At 43.4% G+C, this 20,731-nt stretch overlaps 1 protein-coding gene and 1 pseudogene across 2 annotated transcripts in view; one reads left to right on the forward strand and one right to left on the reverse strand.

Annotated features, from left to right (window-relative positions):
• Positions 1 to 20,731, reverse strand: part of Msra (methionine sulfoxide reductase A) — a 319,640-nt gene that overhangs the window by 202,723 nt on the left and 96,186 nt on the right. The gene's annotated exons all lie outside the window — the stretch shown is intronic.
• LOC110325622 lies at positions 19,587 to 20,235 on the forward strand (annotated as a pseudogene).

The following is a 20,731-nucleotide window of genomic DNA, read 5'->3' on the forward strand; positions in this document are numbered from 1 at the left end:
AGAGAGAGAGAGAGAGAGAGAGAGAGAGAGAGAGAGAGAGAGAGAGAGAGAGAGAACTTAGAATCAACTCTTCCTGGAGATGGAGCACCTTAGAATTGGCTGTAATGAAGATGGTGTCTAAGGACCTGGCTTTTGAGATAACCGTGCATTGATGGCTAATTAAGGGAAGTTGGATAATTCAGGCCATGTCCATATTGAGAAACATGATGAACAGAAATCTCCAACCCTGGCTTTAGAAGTGACACAGAAAGGCCTTCTGTGATTATTTTTACTTGTCTTTCTATGCTAATAAGAACAGCTAAGCATTGCACACATGGCTCTGTCATCTAAATTCATGAAGGGACAGAGTTGAGGGCAAAATGCTGAGTGTCTGATATCTTCCTTGTGTGTGTGCTCAAGCAAACACTTACAGATTCTGGTGATAGGTCACTTCTGGGAAAATGGCCTAATGACTGGCTGGGCCTCTGGTGAATGGAATGGGAGCAATTTTTACAAATACAGGGCTCAGGAAGGATGAAGGCAAAAGTGCCTTCCATAGAGAGGGTCTACACTGGGAACAAGCTGGGGTCTGCCTCTGCAAGGAGCATCTGCTTCCACAGAGATATGCCTGGGGGGTCCAGAGTGGACCACAGGCTTTGGGAAAGCCTGATTTAGACCCCACAGCCTCAGAAATGGAGCAGATAACTATGACCTGTCAAATGTCACTTACAAAGAGAATTAGTACAGACCCTGCAGAAAATCCGATTGAGTAGGGTTATACCTTGATAGGTCTGCCAGGTTCTTAGTGCTAAGAGTAAATTACTGTAATCGGTGTTTTCTGTCACGTTCCTATCTGCAAAGACTGAGAGCTCAGAATGTAAACTATTGTGGGAAATGCTTCTAGGAAGCAGGCAAGGGATCGAAGGTATGAACCAGTCAGTACCCCCAGAGCTCCCAGAGACTAAACCACCAACCAAAGAGTACACATGGAGGGAGGGACCCATGGCTCCAGCCACATATGTAGCAGAGGATGGCCTTGTGAGACATCAGTGAGAGGAGAAGCCCTTGGTCTTGTGAAGGCTCGATGCCCCAGTGTAGGGGAATTCCAGGACAAGGAAGCAGGAGTGGGTGGGTTGGGGGGGATAGGGTGATTTTGGGAGGGGAAATGAGGAAAGGGGATAAAATTTGAAATGTAAATAAAGAAATATCTAATAAAATTGTATGTGTAAAAATAAATAAATTTATTAAATTTTTTTAAAATGAGGTGCTCTGAAAGTAAGTTTATAAGGCCTGAGAACCAGAACCCATTCCCCACGAACGTGCTGGTGTATGTGGTGGGAAGTCACCCCACATGGGCTTACTTGGCCTGTGATGAGTCTTCAATATAACTATGTGGTCCAGGATTCTGGACTCTATATTTTTGCAGTGAGAGAATACATTTTTCTGCACAGCACCAAGAAAACACCCTCCATAGTAATAACTTGTTACCTCCCCAAGCTGACCCAGCAACTAACCTGAAAGAAATCTCACCCTATTGGGAACAGATTCCCTCCCAGCTTAGGGCAGAAACCACTTGTTTTAGAATACCCATCATTTGACTCATTTCTAATTCCAAGGCCAAATTCCATATTATGAGATGAAGCTCAGGGTCACCCAGAAAGCTGGAACCCAGGTGCCAGCCAGGCTGTGGTGTCATCTGAAAACTCCGTGTTGGTGGGGGTTGGTGAGTTTGAGGGCAGACGCTCCCTCAGTTTCAAGTTCATAGCCATGACGTCTCTGCTCTACTGTCAAGAGGTGGGGTTTGGTTGCCTCTCCCATAGTGTGGGCTAGGCTTGCTGGTGTCTCGGTTGGATGGCACTCGATGGGAGAGATGGGAGGGAGGTCAGCTCTCAGCACAGGGAGTAGCTGACATCTGTCTTAAGTGCTCTCTTGTTCTCTCCTAGGTGGCTGATGGCATTGTGACCAGGGGATGATGAGGCAGCCCTGTGAGGAAGCCCACGTGACAAGACACTAAGGCCCTCAAAAGGCCACATGAGTTTAACTGTCAAGATGCAGACCATTTGGCACGCAGCAGACTCCTGAGAGACCCTGACCTCGGGAATCTGGTTAGACCACACCCAGATTCCTGGCCTCAGACCACCATGAGACAGGAGGAGATGGTTGTTTTAAGCTGTGAGTGTTGGAATTGCTTATTATCCAGAAATAGGAAAGTAAAATAGTAATATGTTCTAATGAAGGAAACAATGCGTTTTTTTTTTTTTTCCAAAGGGGAACTAATTAAGCCAAGAAAGCAAACCACTTTTTATAAAGCTAATTTCCGCGGGGGGGGGCGGGGAAGCACATTTCTAGTCTAACTGATTCGCAAATCAACACCTGGAACACATGCCATTTCTAAGTTGGAGACACTGGCTATGTGATTTATCCTCTCCACAGATGTGCCCCGTCACCGGTCCCATGTGTTGGCATTGCTAAAGCAGCATTTCTGAACCAACAGAGTCTGGGGATGGTGCAGAAAATATCCAAGCCCAGCTTTGAGCGTTCTCACGATATTTTTTGGCCGTTTTTATTCATCCGTGTTCTCCAGGGCATCGTGAGTGACTTCTGCTGCTGCTTTGTTTGCGGACGTTCTATCTCTGCTCTGCGGGGCTTAGGAAAGCAATGAAGAAAAAAAATGTTTCCCCAGAACTCCCAGAGAAGCAAAACTTAAATTCATGCCAAAGGCCTCACTACAACAGAGAGACCCTTCTGGATCTTGGTGGGGTTTTGCTCGGTTGGCTGGTTATGTAGCTGAGTTTGAGAGCTTTCTTCCCCGCTTTGTTTATATGAAAGTGTAGAGATGGTTAGGTTGCTTTTACTCGTGTGAAACACTGACAGATCCTTTTTGTGTCTTGTGTAAAGGGAATAAAAAAATCAAGTCTGGAAACTTTAGTTGTGGTTGACGTTGGGGGCGGTTGTCAGGTGAATGCACAGCAGTGTCTCCCACTCTTCACAAAACTGAGGACAAAAAAAAAAAAAATTCACAGCTGACAAAAGTCTTAACTCAAAGGGCGCTTACCAGAAATTCTTCCATAACAGTCTAGCTCCAATTAAGCAATGGAAATTACACAGTAGGCTAACTAAATAAAGTCTCATGTCCACCATACTAACCATAATAAAAGAGTCACTACTGGGACTGAGGAGCCTTGCCATGTGCACCAGGGTGAGGAAGAGGACTAGGGCAAGGTAGGCTTGGGAAAGGGGGGCTTGCTTCAGCTGGAACTCTTCGAAAGATACTGAACTTTTCTTCCTCAGGAGACAGGCAACATACACCCAGTATAACCACTGTGCCTGTGTAGTTGGAGTCCAGGTCAAGGCCCTAGGGCAGCTGCAGAGGTTCTGGGCACAGCTGTGAGCAACAGCAGTGTTGGCCTGGGCAGCACAGGGGCCATGGCCTCCCCTGGAATGGTTCTCACAGAGCTGAGTCTAAGATAGAAACTACATTCTGGAACCATGGCTGGGCAGGCCATTCTGGACGTCCTCACACCCCTGCCCACTTTGACTCCATAAGAAATGTGTCAGGAGAGACCTGTTCCAGCAAGGTTCCCTGGTCCCCTCTCCCAAGAGCACTTTATACTGGGATCCTGTGAAATGAACAATATTAAAACAATCCCTGTGTTCATCTCAGCTTATACAGAGGAGTATAAATGGAAACAAGCAGCAACAAACTAAACTCTCACACACCTCAAGAGATGAAGATTACCCAAGTGACAGAAATTTTGACATAGAAACTTCATGTTCATATATTTTCCCTGGAAAGTTCTGGATACATTTAAAGAACAGAGACCATCAGTCCTATGTAACCTACTTCATGAAAGAGAGAACACACAGTTTTCCTAAGCTTATAAGACCTGCCTGACCATGATGTCAAAACGAGAAGAAAACAAACAAACAAAAACAAAACAAAAAATCTAAAGACCCATAGACACTTCCTTGTGAGCATAAACACAAAAACCCTTTAAGAATACTGAATGCAGAAATATAGCAAAAGGCTAGGAATCATGGCCCAGTGTGTTGACCCAAGAACTTGTCATTTTGACATTCAGAAAGCCCAGTAATAGTAATACGTATAATAGACTAAACATGAGGGTGTGGGAGGGAGGTGATGGTTTCCTGCTGAAGGACTACATTTCCCAACATCCTTTGCAGACTACAGAAGTCATTTCTGCCCCTACAGGGGTCACATTGCACCTTCCTCTGTAAAGATTTTGGCCATCACATGAGTGACAAAGATGCCTGAGCACTGTGATTAAGCATGGACCAACTTAAGGTCAGACTAAGCCTCTCTTTCTGCCTTGTGTCTCTCTACAGATGCCTTTTAAAATAATCTAACAGGGGGAAAATCTAGATCTTTTCAAAGGATTCTTGAAACCATTCGACAATTTAGCATCTATTTGTGAATTTTTTAAAAAATTCTTGGTCAACAGGAAGCTTAATACAGGACATCTTCTTTGAAATTCACATATGACATGGTCTTTTTTCCTAGTATCATATTTAATGGCAAAAAAATTAATGGTTTTAGCCTTAAATTGGAAACAGAGCAGGAATGTGCTTATACTTCACTTCTGTATTTAAGACACTTAATCTTTATTTAACACTTCATGGGTATTTAACATGGCAGTGAAAGTTCCGTTGGTTCCAAAATATACTACAGTCAAATCAAAAGAAAAAAAGAAAACCCTTCTTTTCATGCAAAAACCATGATAGCATCCTAAGAAAAGAAGCATTGGTATTCATAAGTAAATCTTCTGACACTCACAGAGCATTAGATCAACACACAAAAGTAAACTAGATGTGCACATAATGGCAGTGGCCAAGTGGAAGTTGAGCTTTTATAGGGGGTTTACTGTAGCATCATATAACAAGAAGTGCTTAAAGGAGATCTCTAGACTCATGCCCAGAGAACTACACAACATAACTGAGGGAAATTAAAGGAGGTTAAGGAAGTGGAAGACATAGCATGTAGATCATAGATCATAAGACTCAATATTCCTAAAATGATCCTTCCCCAAATTTGCTTATGTTTGCTGTTTAGACATGGTCTCTTATAGGCCAGGCTGACCCTGAGCTCAGCTGTGTGGTTGAAGGTGATTTTGGACTCCGGATACTCTCAGCTCTACCTCCCACGTGCTGGGATTTCAGGTGTGTGCCACCATGCCTGGCAGGGCTGGAGAGCACAATCAGGGCTTCATGCATGCTAGGCACACACCCTGGGAAGCTTCTGTTGATGTTGATAAATTGATTCTAAATGTTACCTAGGAAAAAATCAAATGATCCAAAGAACTGAAAATTATTCTAAAATATAAACTGGGAGACTTCTACCGCCCAACTCAAAGTCGTATTATAAGGTCAGGTTGGTGAGCTGTGAGCAGAAGGAGGGAACTGTAAGTAAATGGAACAGAGCAGAGAAATGCCCACTTAAATCTTGGCCCACTAACATCATCCAATGAGGATTCTTTAAAAAGTGGTGATGAACCAGTTTGAAATTCAAATGTAACTAAATAAATGTCAACTCTTGCTTCTTGCCCACACAGCTGACTTGACTGAACCTGACATAGATTGTGGGTATGCTCACAACTTGAGTATTGATTTTTCCATTTTTTCCATCTCATTCAATTGGAATTTATCATTATGGATGTTGGGTCAAAACTAATGCTCTTCCCAATAACTATACCTTTATAGATTGCTATTTTCACATCCTAATAACAAGTCCTAAGCAAACCCTTAGGAGAAGAATGCTAATTGTTAGAGACTAGTGGAGTTTCCTAGGTGACAACTTCATATGCTGATTACTTGAGCTTTAGCTACAAATCCACATGTGTGGTAAATACCATACAGCCATACACACACACAATGTAAAGTAGTGATGTGAAATCCCAAGAAAGTCTGACTTAACAGTATTGCAACACGTGGACTTGACATGTTGACCATACACAGCGAGGATTGCAGGGCCCTGGCTGAAAGGCATCTTGCAACTCTGTCCCACTTTTATGATTTCTGGATTTTTTTTAGTTTGTGAGAAATCCTAAACACATAAATATATTACCTAATTGTTTCTAATGTGAGCTTACAAATTGCACAAGGTGCAGAATGCCAGCCAGAAGGACTTTCCTTCTGAGGGCATACTACTCATAGGCCTATAGCGCTAACCCATTACGCAAATTGAAGTCCCAGGTTTTGTAGCCTATGTGCATAACCACTCCAAGGATGGCCAAACAATAGTCCCACTTCTCTAATAGAACAGAATTAGGACAGAATTACCTCAGAGAGAAATAATCAGAGAATAAATCCACTCCAACAGGGAACAAGATGTTAAAAAATCTTCTAAGCTTAATTTTAAGCCAATAACAGCACACAACTATTGCTTGATGATAAAACATAACATAAATCGAAACATTTTAGGAAGAAATGTCTTGTTATTACTGCCTCCCTCCAAGATGAGCAGACCCTAGTTTGCAGAGAAAGGTATGATACAAATGTTTCTTAGAGTGTGGGGTGGTCTTGAAGGGTGGCTGTATAAGTCAGGGCCCTGCACAGAATCCTGGCTGCCCCATCCCTCAGGTGGCCTCCTACATATGGCAAGGTGTGGGTGAGGAGGAAGCTGGCCTGGTGTTAAGGAAACCAAGCTCTCTGAATGAGTCGCCATTTCCTTTCTCGTGTGTTGTGGTTAGAACGTAAAATATCCACCATGTTCATGCATTTGAATAACTGGTCCCTAGCTGGGGACACTGTTTTGGGACACTGTGGGGATTGAGGGTTATGGGCCACCTGTGCCCATGGCCTGAGCTTATCCCCCTACCTCCCTGCATCCTGACCTGCTGAGATGTGAGTGAACCCCCTCTCTTTCACACAGCCACCAGCACAAAATGTGGGGTACTGCCATACCCTCCCCATTGGGAGGTGTGAGTTACAATAAAGCCTTCCTGCCCTAAAATGCCCTGTCAAGTACTGCATCCCTGCGCTTCTTTACAAATCCTGCAAATAGTAATACTTAGTGGAAGTTTTCACTCCAAGGACACCCAAGAATGGGTACAATACAATCCCTGCAAGACCTCCCAGAAATCACAGGCTAAGTCCCGGGCAGGTCCCTGCAGATCACCTGGTAACCAAGAGCAGAGAAATACGCAGTTATGCTATCTTCGTGGACACAGAAGAGTACTGGCAGCTGGGTGTATCTTTTCCCAGCACAGAGGAAGGGCACTGAAGCAGTCCTCTGTGGCGCAATGGCAGGGACCCATGTCTTTCAAACCCATCAGAGATGAAAAGTAGAGCTAAAGTTGAAACCTGATGTAAGTCCCAGTTGAAAAGAACACACAGGGAAATTGTTCGAAAACAAAAGCAATCCTTCTGCCGACGCTAAAAAGCATGAATTTACAGGATCAGCCGTCGGAATGGCTGATGACAGCTCATACAAAGAGATCTAAGCCTGGTATTTTTACAGAAACCAAAGCAAGACCTTTCTCTCTATACAGAGCTCAAAGATAAATGGCATATAGGATTTAAATCTAACATTTTCACTGAGGAGACAATAGCCTCCCAGCAAGCCTGACCTTATTTCACGCAGAGGCAGCTATCCACTCCCTGTTACTGTGCCCACCCCTTGCATCCCAGCCACCACTGCCCGACACCCTCTAGGTGACAAAGCTTTCACCCGCACTGGAAGCTTTGAATCATACGTGCTTTTAAGGGAATGAGCAAAGACAATTTTACCCAGAGGTAAATGGTCACCATCCTACATTCCTACGACAGGTGTTGGCAAAACACTGTCAACCAATCAAATACAGTTTAGCTCCTGTTTTTGTATGCTCCATGAGCTAAGGTTTGGGGTTTTGTTTTGTTTTGTTTTCCCTATTTTTTTTTAATGGTTGAAAAACAATCAGGAAGAAAAATGGCTCTTGACACATGAAAAATCTATGAGATTCAAATTCAAGTATCATTGAATAAGGTTTTACTGGAGTAAAGTCACACTCACTTGTGTATGTACTGTCTACACTGCCTTCACTCCACAATAGCTGTAGTGAGGAATGGCAACCAAGACCGTATGACCTACAAAACCTAAAACATTAACCATCTGGACCTCTATAGAAATTGTTTTCCAGCCTTGCCATAGAGCAGCTTGTGAGGAACGTGAGGATGTGATGTTGGGATGGGAATGGGTCAAGACTCCATAAGAAGGACAAGTCCTCACAGACAGGGCTATGTGAGAAAGGACTGAAACATAGAAGTCAAACTCAGCTCACTGTGCTCATAGCCAGTGCAGTACCGGTCTATTACAAAGGGAGCATCAGCTGGACCCACAAGCAGGAAAGGGTAAAGTGTTCTGTAGCTTTGAGTATGCGTGCTGGTGAGCTCTGGTCCCACAGAATGTTGCCTTTGTTCATGTGACATCTCTGAGCTTCACTGTGCTCATTTCAAGGAATAACTGGGAATAAATATCCTTCTCTCAGAGTCCATGTGAAAAGGTGAGCGGATGGCCCATGTGAAAGAGCTCAGTGCTAGCAACAAGATTCAGCTTTGCAAGACGAGGGAGGGCTTTCCATAGGAACATGGGGCTCCAAGTTAAGGATGGAACGGAATGTCAATTCAACCTGTAGTCAAGGGTGAAGACATCCTTGATTACTGAGGTAGAAAAGGCTGTTAAAGGACTAGATCCTGGCATACAACCCTTCCCCTTTACAATCCTCCCAGCTCTCTGTGCCCCTTCCTGATGACTTCCCAAGATACCCATGAATATTCCTTGGCCCATCATAGTTACTAAGGATTAAACTGTGCTCACAGCTCTTATAAATCCCCACAATGGCATCTTCAGAACATCCATTCTGCGTCATAAACAGGATTTCTATCTCGCTTCCATCTACCTGTCATCAGAGCACCTGACCTACTAGTTTGCCGTATCCCTCAACATGCTCAAGTAACATCCTAGATTATCCAGCTGCTGATGAAGACTGGAATGAAATTCCTGGGACTTTGGGGAATTTACAATGAATCCTAATGTCTGCCAGACCCTGGTCTGTCATGTTGATAAACCACCCTGCAGCCAGCTGCTGCCCCAACAGTCATTGTCTGCACAGGACTGGCATTCACTGAGGGTAGAGCCATCTCTGGAGATGTAACTGGCAGGGGTTGTGCAGAAGGCAATGGCAGCCCTTTAACCTTGAGATAGAAGATGGCATGGCAAATGTTGGCAATGTTTATCAAAAGCTGGAGGAACATGAGGAAAGAGCAGCTGAGAGCCAGGTCTCAGGCAGCAATGATCAGAAGAGCACACATAGCCACTGCTTGTCCTTGTGTTTTATTCAACAGCACTCACTTCTCTGCCTCTGTTAACCTTCCTTTCTCTTCCTCTACCAAGTAGCTGATAGTGTCAGGTGACACTCTCTTCAATCTCACCTTCAGATTTACAAAGGGAAAACCTAGCTATGGGTCCTAGTGGTATGGTGTCCCGGCTTACATGACTGAAAGCTTGTGAGTGCTCTGACCTATCACTGTATAATTCTGATTCTAGATCTCTCCATCTATCAGACACCATGCTGTTTAATATAACAGGGTTGCTATATGGGCTGGGTAAAAAAAAAAATAGCAGACCTGATACTCTCAGATAATCAGGCAAACCTAAGAGTTACCTGTAGCTGTTTAAAGGGGTTCTTTAAAATAAATAAATAAATAAATAAATAAATAAATAAATAAATAAAACAGGTTATAAAGGAGCAGGACAGGGAAGCATTTGAAAATGCTAAAAACTTTCAAATCCTATGTAAGCCACACCATTTATCTTCAACTTGAAAAGAAGAGGGAGTGAAGAAAGGGTAAGACACCCAGCCCAGCCCCAGCTTGGCCACCTCTGGCTCTCTGCCCATCACTGTGTTGATGTCTAAGGCATAAAGTACTTTTTATTTTTGCTCTGGTCATGACTGTTTTAAGCCTTCATGTGTTTTGCCTGCCCTTGATTGCAGCCATACTGACCAACTCAACATTTCCATGAGTTCTTTGTTGTAGTATCCATCTAAGCCATTTGTTGTAGTATCCATCTAAGCCATTTGTTGTAGTATCCATCTAAGCCATTTGTTGTAGTATCCATCCATCCATTAACAGTTGACTTTAGGCACTCTGCAGAACTTGTGTCCTGACCCATTGTTCTTATTTAAGTTCCTGGGGACAAGGGCCCAAAGTAGCACAGGATATGATGATCTGTGCTAAGGCCTTCCTTTGTTAGTTCCCATCCCTGTCTCTAATGTTTCCAGCATCTGTTGTGATAATGGCCAAAAAGTGACACACTCATGGCCACAACACAAAAAGTATAAGACTTTAAATAAACTAAATTGTTTGATGATGGTTTGTAACATAGTGACCTCTGGTCTTAGAAGACACTATAAAGGAAAATATTAGATAGGCAAGACTGCCAATCAGCTAGTGAAGTGTAAAGACCTCAAGACTACACTTATGCTTCATGGTATGCTGATGCAAAGAAGCAAAAAGAGAAAACCATCAGACCTCAGTTGGAGAAGCTTCAGCATACACTCAGTACCTGGGTCTCAAACAAAGTCCAGGATGGGCCATTAAAACAATCCATTTGGATGCAGGCCTGGGTTCAGAGTATAACTATGGTATATTTAAAGTATCCAAATAAGGGGCTAGGAAGATGGTTCAATGGGTAAAGAATCTACCTTGCAAGCATAAGAGTCTGAATTTAATCCCCAGAATTCTTGTCAAACAAGAAGCTGGGAGTAGTAGTGTTATGTATTTTAATGCCAGCACTGGGGAGGCAGAGACAAATGGAACTCTGGGGTTCACTGTCCAGCTAGCCTAGCCTACTTGTTGAGTTCCATGCCACTGAAGAGACTGTGTCTCAGGAAAAAAAAAATAGATAGTGCCTGAGAAATAATAATAAAGGCATCTCTGGCCTCCACATGCAAGTGCACATATACATTTACTCCAAAAAAAAGAGTGTACAAATGAATGGAAGCCCTTGATACAGAAATTGTGAACTCAAGACTGACCAACTTGAGGCTGGATAATATAACCCCTTCTTGGTCTGAAGATCAAGAGGTCCAGCTCTACCTCAAAGCTGCTATGGCATTGGATGTCATGGCACCCCTTGAAATTACTTAGGTTTTGACCCTACACCTTGAGGATGATCCAGTGTGATCACAAAGGTCTTTTTTAACCTAGTTTGCCTAGGAGAACATTTACAATACAGTCTCATTATATACAAACCAGTGTAGCAGACAGCCAGCAGGCTCAGATCCTGGTGGAACTCATGGATTTGCATAATCCTTTCTCCCTGAGTAACTTGCCTCTAAGTGATAGAATATGGCATTAAGGCAACCCCACTCCTGGAACTAAACAACAGAAAGTTGGAATTCCATCTTGATAGCTGACACTCTCTCTTTGCATGCTTTGATGAAGCAAGGTAACATATTAGGAAAAGAATTGAGGACAGCCAGCAGGAGTGAGACACTCAATCTAAAGCTCTTAAGAAATTGGTTCTGTCCCGAAACCATACCAGTGAGCCTGAAGGATGACTTCCTGGGTGGAGTCTTTATGTTAAGACCTCTACCTTCCCTAATACATCAACAAAACCATGAATGAGAAGGTCAGCTAAGTGTATCTAGGACCCTGAACCCCAGAAATTGATCATTTATATGTGTTGTTTTAGGGTGCCAAGTTAGAATATAATTTATAAAACAATAGATAACTAATGCACAATGTTGTTTATATCCCTGAACTCAAAATCTACATCTTTGCTATTTATTTTAGATATTCTTGGATATTCTATAAATAAAATGAGCAATTATCTGGAGCTTGGCTTAGGAACCAGAAAGCTTGACTCCACTGCATAGCATCAAGGATAAAACAGGCTAGCCACTGAAACCTCTTGTCCATTCCTGCCCACACTCTAGCCTCAAAATGTTGGGGCTCCAGATGGAAGTTGTAGACAGGTCCATGTGCCAAGAAAAACAGCACTGCTCTCTCCACACAACTCTGATACTTCACTCACATTTCTGCATTTTGAGGAGTAAATACATTTTTTTTCACTTATCCCCCTCAGACAAAATGCACACTAGTCCCACCCAGTCAGGCCAAGGTACCAGTCCCATGGAGGAGGGTTGCTCACCTCATAAGCATGGCCAGTGGGTGAGAGGGCCCTGGTGCATTTATGAGACTCTCCTACTTGATACTAAAATGTTGCACTGGCTCTACCTGTGGGGCTCTGGGTTGTGTCCATGTGTCACCACCTCCAGCAATCCAGCTAGTTCCTTCCATTTCCTCTACCAATAACCAATACCCTGACTCTGCCCTCACCATCTCTCTGGGTTTCCCTGAACCCCATCTTCATTGAACAACATGAGCAATGGTTTTCTACAGCTGTACATCATCATTAAGATGAATTCTATGGCCTGTACCTTGACCTGAGGTCCTTTCCAAAGGTCTGTCCCTGGCTGTTTTCTATCCAGGTCTCCTTTCCCTATTGTTCTCTTCTCCCCACACTTATTGTTGTCATGTGAACAAATGGACATGTTACCCATGAGGCCTTTGCACTGTTGTTCCAACTACCTGAGCATTCTTTCTGCAGATGATTGCTTCTCTCACTTCTCATTTCAAGTTTCTACCCAGAGACTAGCTCCACAGAGAAGTCTTCTCTGCCATGCCTGTTCAACAGCATCTTCTACCTCCCTTCTCATACCTACTTTGGTTTAGTTTCTTTCATAACACTTGGTAATATTTGAAGCTACAGTATAGTTTCTGGCTCTGTTTGATCTCCCATGGCCCACTGTGGGTATAGGCTCTCTTCACCTTGCTCTTACCTATTCCCCATACCTAGGATATTGTCTCGTTTTAGTGTTGACTGTGTATTTCATAAACAAATCCAGGAAAGAAGGCTGAAATTGAAAGTCATCAAGGTAGACTTAAAAAAGGTCTGAGGTCAAGTTTAGAAGTCAGCTAAAGACAAGGGTATTGTACAATCACTTGGCAATATTTGGAGGTGTAGTGAGTAACCAGGGAGAGTATTTAGAGCATATCTCAATCTTCCAGCTTCTTAAAACACTTGTTTTCCCATTATTTTCTTTAATGCAATCAACATTAAAAAACTAAAACACAATCTCCAACAGTTTCCAGTGCTAAACAAATACGTTCCATATTTGTGACATAAGGCAGATGTCTCTATAGACAAGGTGCTTGCAGTGAAAGCAGGAGAAGCTGAGTTTATCTTCCCTGCACCCAGGTAAATGCTAGGCACAATGGTATATATCTGTAACTCCAGTGCTGGAGGGGTAGAGGCAGAGACAGATGGACCCAATGCTCCTGCTGGTCAACCAGTCTAATCAAAACAGTGAGCTCAAGAAACCAAGATGAACAACAACAGAATAAGACTCCCAGCATTGGCTCTGGCATACACACACACACACACACACACACACACACACACACACACGTGAGCACATTCTCATATACATGTGCATATACACAAACATACTACACAAAGATTAAAAAAGAAAGGGAGGGATGTAAGAAGGAAGGAATGGAAGAAAGGAAGGAGAGAGGAAAATTGGTTAATAGATCTGGTCTATGGCCCTGGTTCCTCGTACATAGCTCCTCAATTTCTGAATGAGAAGAGTAAGAGGTATATCTTATGCGGGACATAGCAAGTCTCCCATCCTTGAGTTTATGCTAATAAGGTATATCCTAGAAGACGGGAGATTGGGGGAGGATGCTGCCAGGGGAACCAACCATATGATTTAGAAGGCTAGAACTTCCTGTAGTCCTGTCCTCTGACCTCTAGGAAAGAATGAGGCCAATGACTTGTGGTTGGCATCCACAATGGGATTGGGTAGTCTTCTGGAACTGAGACCTGATGTGTAAAGTCTGACAGGAACTCTGGGGACTTAGGACAGGTCCAAGAAGAGCTGCTGGACACCCAGCCACTGTGTATATAGAATAGGGAGAATGCTATGATGTAGGAAATCCATACATTTGCTGTCAGAAAGGTTTCATGAATGTAGAGTAAACAGGTTCCCCCCCCCTTAGAATGACTTGGTCATATTTCTGCATACTAAATACTTCCTTGGGGAGAGGCACTAGTGCAGAGAGAGCAGCAAGCACCAAGAGGCAGATGAAGCATCAATATCTCACTAAATCTCATGCCAACCCACAAAATAGCTGGGCTCCCACCTTACATGTGAGAAATCTGCTCCTGAGAAATTTGGAATTATTTGAACCTAGAGCCATACATTCCTAATTCATATTGCCCATGGTGGTGTATTCAGGTCTTGACCACAAACCATAAATGTCACCATAGAAAATAGCAAGATAAGGCCAAGATGAACAGCAGACAGAGAACATCCACTCAAAAATAGACACACTACTGTATCAAAACCAAACCTTTCTTCTCAGAAAGCCTGGAGTGCACTGATAGGACACGCATGCTTACCACTGATGGACTGTGACAGAACCATGGAGTTCATGCTACCCCGCCTCTTTTCTAGAAAGAGGAATAGAACAATTCTCAGGGCCCTCAGGGAGCCTGGCCCTCTTATCCATTATCTGCAGTTATTCTAAGAGAGACTCAAGAGTTGTGCTAGGGGCTGGTGAGATGGCTCAGTGGGTAAGAGCACCCGACTGCTCTTCCGAAGGTCTGGAGTTCAAATTCCAGCAACCACATGGTGGCTCATAACCATCCGTAACAAGATCTGATGCCCTCTTCTGGAGTGTCTGAAGACAGCTACAGTGTACTTACATAAATAAATAAATTTAAAAAATAAAAAAAAGAGTTGTGCTAGATTTTAAAAAAGTTGATGATGATCCTATTTTATGACCATATGACTTTAAACACAAAAATAAGTCAAATTTTAAAAGATGAAACTGACCCAGCGGGGCAGCATGACAGGCTGGGCGATGACTAGACACAGTATCACAGTGAAATGGCCACTGCTAAGCAAGACTTGGATAAAGAAGTTTCAACTGTCTCGTGCCTCGGCATCCACAAAAAATGTCTAGAAACATGCAATCAGGCATTAACTCCTAAGAGCCATGTTCCACCAGGGAGAAAAATACACATATAGAAGTTCAATAAGGCCGGGCAGTGGTGGCGCATGCCTTTAATCCCAGCACTTGGGAGGCAGAGGCAGGTGGATTTCTGAGTTTGAGGCCAGCCTGGTCTACAGAGTGAGTTCTAGGACAGCCAAGGCTATACAGGAAAACAAAAAAAGAAAGAAAAGAGAAAAGAAATTCAATAAACCCACAAAAAAACAAGCCAATGAAAGCCTTCATGAGGACTGAGGAGATGGTTCTCAGCCTCTCAGGTGAGGACCTGAGTTTAGATGCCAGAGGCTGCGTAAAGCTTGTTACTAGATATAGTAACAAGCATCCATATTCCTTGTGCTCCTATGGCCAGGTGGGAGGTAGAGGCAGAAGAACCCCTGGATGCTCACCGGTCAGCTAGCCTGGTACGTGCAGTGCCAAACAACTGACAGGCCCAACAGCTGAGCTCATTCTCTGACTTTCAAACACGTCATGACCTGTGTGTACCTACATTAATACACACATGTACATACATGTGTGCATATAAAAGCTTCTGTGCTTGGCATAGCAGTGGGTCTGGATTCTGTGTCACCATGTTCCACTCAACCACCGAGCTCTTACGCATCCCAACTGCATCCCAACCTTGAGAATCCAAGAGTTTTTAAATCACCATGTCTTACTAGTCAGCCTAAAGTGCTCTGTATTTCAACAAAAGAAACAGAACATGAGCTCCTCAAGTGACTGTGGACTCTGCCATTCCTCCTATACTGTGGTGGATTAACGTGACTGTTGCCATCATTGGCCCAGCCACTCAGGTGAGTATTAATCCATCAGCAAAGCACATAAGTTATGTCTTCACTGCTACTCAAGTGAGCGTCTTCATATTCAGTGGTATTTTCTGTGGTAGAAAATTAGCAGTCTTGTAGTTAACAGGTTCTTCACATTGCTTTCATGCTTGGAATGTTGCGATTGTTCAACGACTCAGACTCGTTTGGTTTTTACTGTCTGGGTATGTGAAATCGAGCAAATCCACGGGGAGTGTATATCCCTGAGTCTTTGGATTTTCACACTCTCAGCTCAAGGACAATTCAGACATTTAAAATGTCATGGATAATTAGCCAGCCTCTTTATAAATAAGATTTCTTGCTCTGATAGAATCACAATGTTTGCCAGCCTCGGGTATAAATGTACTCATTAGGGAGTGATCAGATGTTCTCTAAAAAGTTGTTTGTGTTTCTGCAAAATGGAGCTAGGCAAAATGGTGGGCAGGACACAAGCCAAGAGGTAGGGAGGCCAGGGGTTGGGATTTAGACCTAGAGGCTACCAGGATCTAGATCTAAAGTTGCCCAGAATCTAGAACTAGAGATACCAAAGTTCTAGATATAGAAATGCTTAGGATCTAGACTAAAACTATACAGAGCCTAGGTCTAAAAGTATCTAAGTACCTAAGGTCTATACCTAAAGGCATCTGGAGTATAGACCTAGAATCCAAGCTCTAGAACTAAAGGCTTATGGGGTCCAGAGCTAGTGCTAACAGACTCTGAAGATATCATGTCTTTATTATTGTTTCCTCAACGGGGAACCCTAAAGACTGCCTCCAATCCTTAAAATCCTCCTTTATCAGACTATGAATACACAGTAGAGGGGAGTGTGAAACAAGTGATAGGCAGCTAATGTGAGCTTCTAGCTTGGCAGCCAAGGCATTCATGGCTTTCCTATAGTCCTGCAGGCATGGCTGCAGGGGCAGGATGCTGAGGGGAGGGGGGTCATCAAACAGAATGGGAACTGGAAGTGACCCAAAGCCTGATCTCAGTGACATCCTTCTTCCAGCAAGGCTGGACCATCTAAACCTCTCCCAAACACTGCCACAAACTGAGAATAAGTACTCAGATACTGGAACCCATGGGGGACATTTCTCATTCAAACCACTGTACTGTTACTAAAAAGGAGGGTCTTAAATGTCCCTAGTGGTATATGGGATACACACACAGGACAGCTGTTTCTGTAGCAATTAAATGTGGCTACTCCTCCCAACTAGTGGTTGGCCTTAGCATAGCTGTGATTCTCTGTGCACCTTGTGAACTCACAGCACTTTAAAAAATTGCCTTAACAAATAAATGGCTAACAGTACTTGCTATGCTGGTTTCAGATCCTAGCACCCATTTTAAACAAAAGAGCCAGATATGACCATATACATGTCTGTAATTCTAGCACTGTGGGGTTGAAGACTGGAGGATCACTGGGGTATGCCGGTCACCAGCCTAGCTCTAGGTTTAGGGAACCCCCCCCTCACACACACACACACACACACACACACACACACACAACCAACTGATAAGCAATCACAGTGTGAGGGCCTTGATTCTGAAGGATCCTCTTTGGTACCCCACAACCATCAAGGCACTTTGCCAAATGCCTCTGGGTTATTATGCTGTTCCCATGTGTGGAAATTCAGAGCTATAGAACAGAAACCGACTCATGCCCAGTGAACTGGCACCAACACCAACCTGCTCAGCCTTGGAAAGGCCTGGCACACTTCATGGCACTGTTATTGTTTGAACAGTTGGTCCCTCTCTGATGGCACTCTTTTGGGGAGGTGGTAGAACCTTGTGGCCACGGGACCTATATAACATCTGTAGGCCACTGGTGGCAGACCTTTGAGGGTTATAAACCACTCTATTGCTGACCACTGAAACACGAGGAGCCCTAGTCATATATTTTCATTACCGAGAAGTCCACCATACCTTCCTAACCTCAACAGGCTAAACCTCCTGAGCCTGTGAACTGAAATAAATCTTCCATCCCTTAGGTTGTTGAGATTAGCATTTGCCACAGTAACAAAGAAAGCAGCCAATACACTCTGGCCTGGGCAAGCTTGGCTTGTGGGTCAGTGTAGACAACAGCCTACATTTATACAGCCCAGGACCAACCCCAGCAACATCGGAACTTACTGAGAGAGAAAATGAAGTTATTTCTGTTTCCCAGGAGGGAGACAGATAAATAGATAAATAATTTGGAAATGCAGCAATGCATGACTAGACATCCCTACTGTAGACAGATGCATGCCGGGAGCCTGGGTGGGAACTCCATTCTGACCTAGGCATGATTGACTGTTAATTAACAGGACCTTGGTCCAAGCCCTTTTACATCACTCATGTGAACATGGGTTTAGAGTATGAAGGGCTTTTCTGCAGATGTATCTGGATCACATTTATAGAAACTGGTGTGTGTTCAGAGTCTGACAGCAAACTGAGCTCCTGATACAGGCAGGAGGATGAATTTGGTTCTGGAACTCACCTTCAACATAGTACACAGTGACTCAGCCAAACTCCTGCGCTTCTGGAGGCCACCCAGCACCCAGAGACCTCCAGGATAGATCCACATGACCTGAACACTATTCTTGCAGGTGCTACCCAGCTCAGGGCAAGTGTGGACTGGGCTCCCTTCTGCAAGTCTGCAGTCTGAGATGAACAAATGCCTTTGATTTTTCAAAGAGCAGATTCAAGAACTCTTCCACAGGCAGGCTTCTCTTGAAACGTCTGTTCTTGTCCCGAATTTTAAAACCATGATGTGACATTTTAACATATGGCAAAGAGAGATGAATTTGAGATCGCTCAGACTACTTAAAAGATCTGCATTAAACAGATCTTTCCATTACTCCAGTTCTAATAAGTCCTGGTTTCATCCGGGCTATCAGCGACAGGGTAAGTAATTACCTTTCAACTTGGGCTGTTCCAGGCCATTAGTCCAATACTGATGACTCGGGAAAGGCGGCCGTAGTTAACTACTGATAAAAGATGAAATGGAATGGAAGAAAATGCTGCTGCCTTGGCCCATCCACCCACATCTATTGTGAGGAATGAGTCAGAAATAAATAAATGTGATGGAGTGATAAGACTTTAAAAGTAAATATTCAAACTAAGAAATAGAGTCATAACTACCAAGATAAAAACAGAGAACAAAATGTCTCCTCCAATATGTCATGTATTTGAAAAATCTTAAATCGCTAGTTACAATGTTTAGCTATGCATAAGGATGGGCTCCAAATGGAACCAACCATCCTCAGTGTGAATGCTTATGTGAGTTGGGTAGTCATTCAACAAAGCAGTTGATACCTCAGGTTCCTTGCTAGGTACTGACAGTACAAATGCTTGTGAGGCCTGATTCTCTTAGAGACAGGACAGTCATGGTAACCATACCCCAACATAGGGATTTTCTGGTGAACACCATTACTAGTAAGTTCTCTACATTTTTCTTTAACCACATATCCCAGATACAGACAGCTGATGCTTATCATTCCTGTTACATGTCTGGCCTCTGGAGAAGGGAGGCATGATTATGGAGATTTGTTAGCACTGTGCATCAAGTTGGGGAGATCAGAGTAACAACTTTAAAACTAACAACACAGAGCGGAGAGAGTGAGGAGGCTGCGTCTGGCTCCCACTCTCACAGCCATTGCAGTACATTGAGCTCCATAGAGACAGCGCAGGGGCAAGCGAGAACCAGGACACTGGGTGACTCTGTGCCTCACGGAGGAAAATCAACTAAACATGGGCAAAGGAGATCCTAAGAATCCGAGAGGCAAAATGTCCTCATATGCATTCTTTGTGCAAACCTGCCGGGAGGAGCACAAGAAGAAGCACCCGGATGCTTCTGTCAACTTCTCAGAGTTCTCCAAGAAGTGCTCAGAGAGGTGGAAGANNATGTCTGCTAAAGAAAAGGGGAAATTTGAAGATATGGCAAAGGCTGACAAGGCTCGTTATGAAAGAGAAATGAAAACCTACATCCCCCCAAAGGGGAGACCAAAAAGAAGTTCAAGGACCCCAATGCACCCAAGAGGCCTCCTTCGGCCTTTTTCTTGTTCTGTTCTGAGTACCGCCCCAAAATCAAAGGCGAGCATCCTGGCTTATCCATTGGTGATGTTGCAAAGAAACTAGGAGAGATGTGGAACAACACTGCAGCAGATGACAAGCAGCCCTACAAGGAGAAAAAGGCTGCCAAGCTGAAGGAGAAGTACAAGAAGGATATTGCTGCCTATAGAGCTAAAGGAAAACCTGATGCAGCGAAAAAGGGGGTGGTCAAGGATGAAAGAGCAAGAAAAAGAAGCAAGAGGAAGATGATGAGGAGGATGAAGAGGATGAGGAAGAGGAGGAAGAAGAGGAAGATGGAGATGAAGAAGAAGATGATGATGATGAATAAGTTGGTTCTAGTGCAGTTTTTTTTCTTGTCTATAAAGCATTTAACCTCCCTGTACACAACTCACTCCTTTTAAAGAAAAAAAATTGAAATGTAAGGCTGTGTAAGATTTGTTTTTAAACTGTACAGTGTCTTTTTTTGTATAGTTAACACACTACCAAATGTGTCTTTAGATAGCCCTGTCCTGGTGGTATTTTCAATAGCCACTAACCTTGCCTGGTATAGTCTGGGGGTTATAAATTGGCATGGAAATTTAAAGCAGGTTCTTGTTGGTGCACAGCACAAATTAGTTATATATGGGGACAATAGTTTGGTTTTTTATTTTGGTTTGTTTTTGTTTTTTTTTTTCCTTTCAGTTTTATTTTTTCCATCTTCAGTTGTCTCTGATGCAGCTTATACGAAGATAATTGTTGTTCTGTTAACCGAATACCACTCTGTAATTGAAAAAAAAAATGCGGCTGTTTTGTTGACATTCTGAATGCTTCTAAGTAACTACAAT

The sequence above is a fragment of the Mus pahari genome, chromosome 8 (genome assembly GCF_900095145.1).
Source record: "Mus pahari chromosome 8, PAHARI_EIJ_v1.1, whole genome shotgun sequence".
Lineage (NCBI taxonomy): Eukaryota > Metazoa > Chordata > Mammalia > Rodentia > Muridae > Mus > Mus pahari.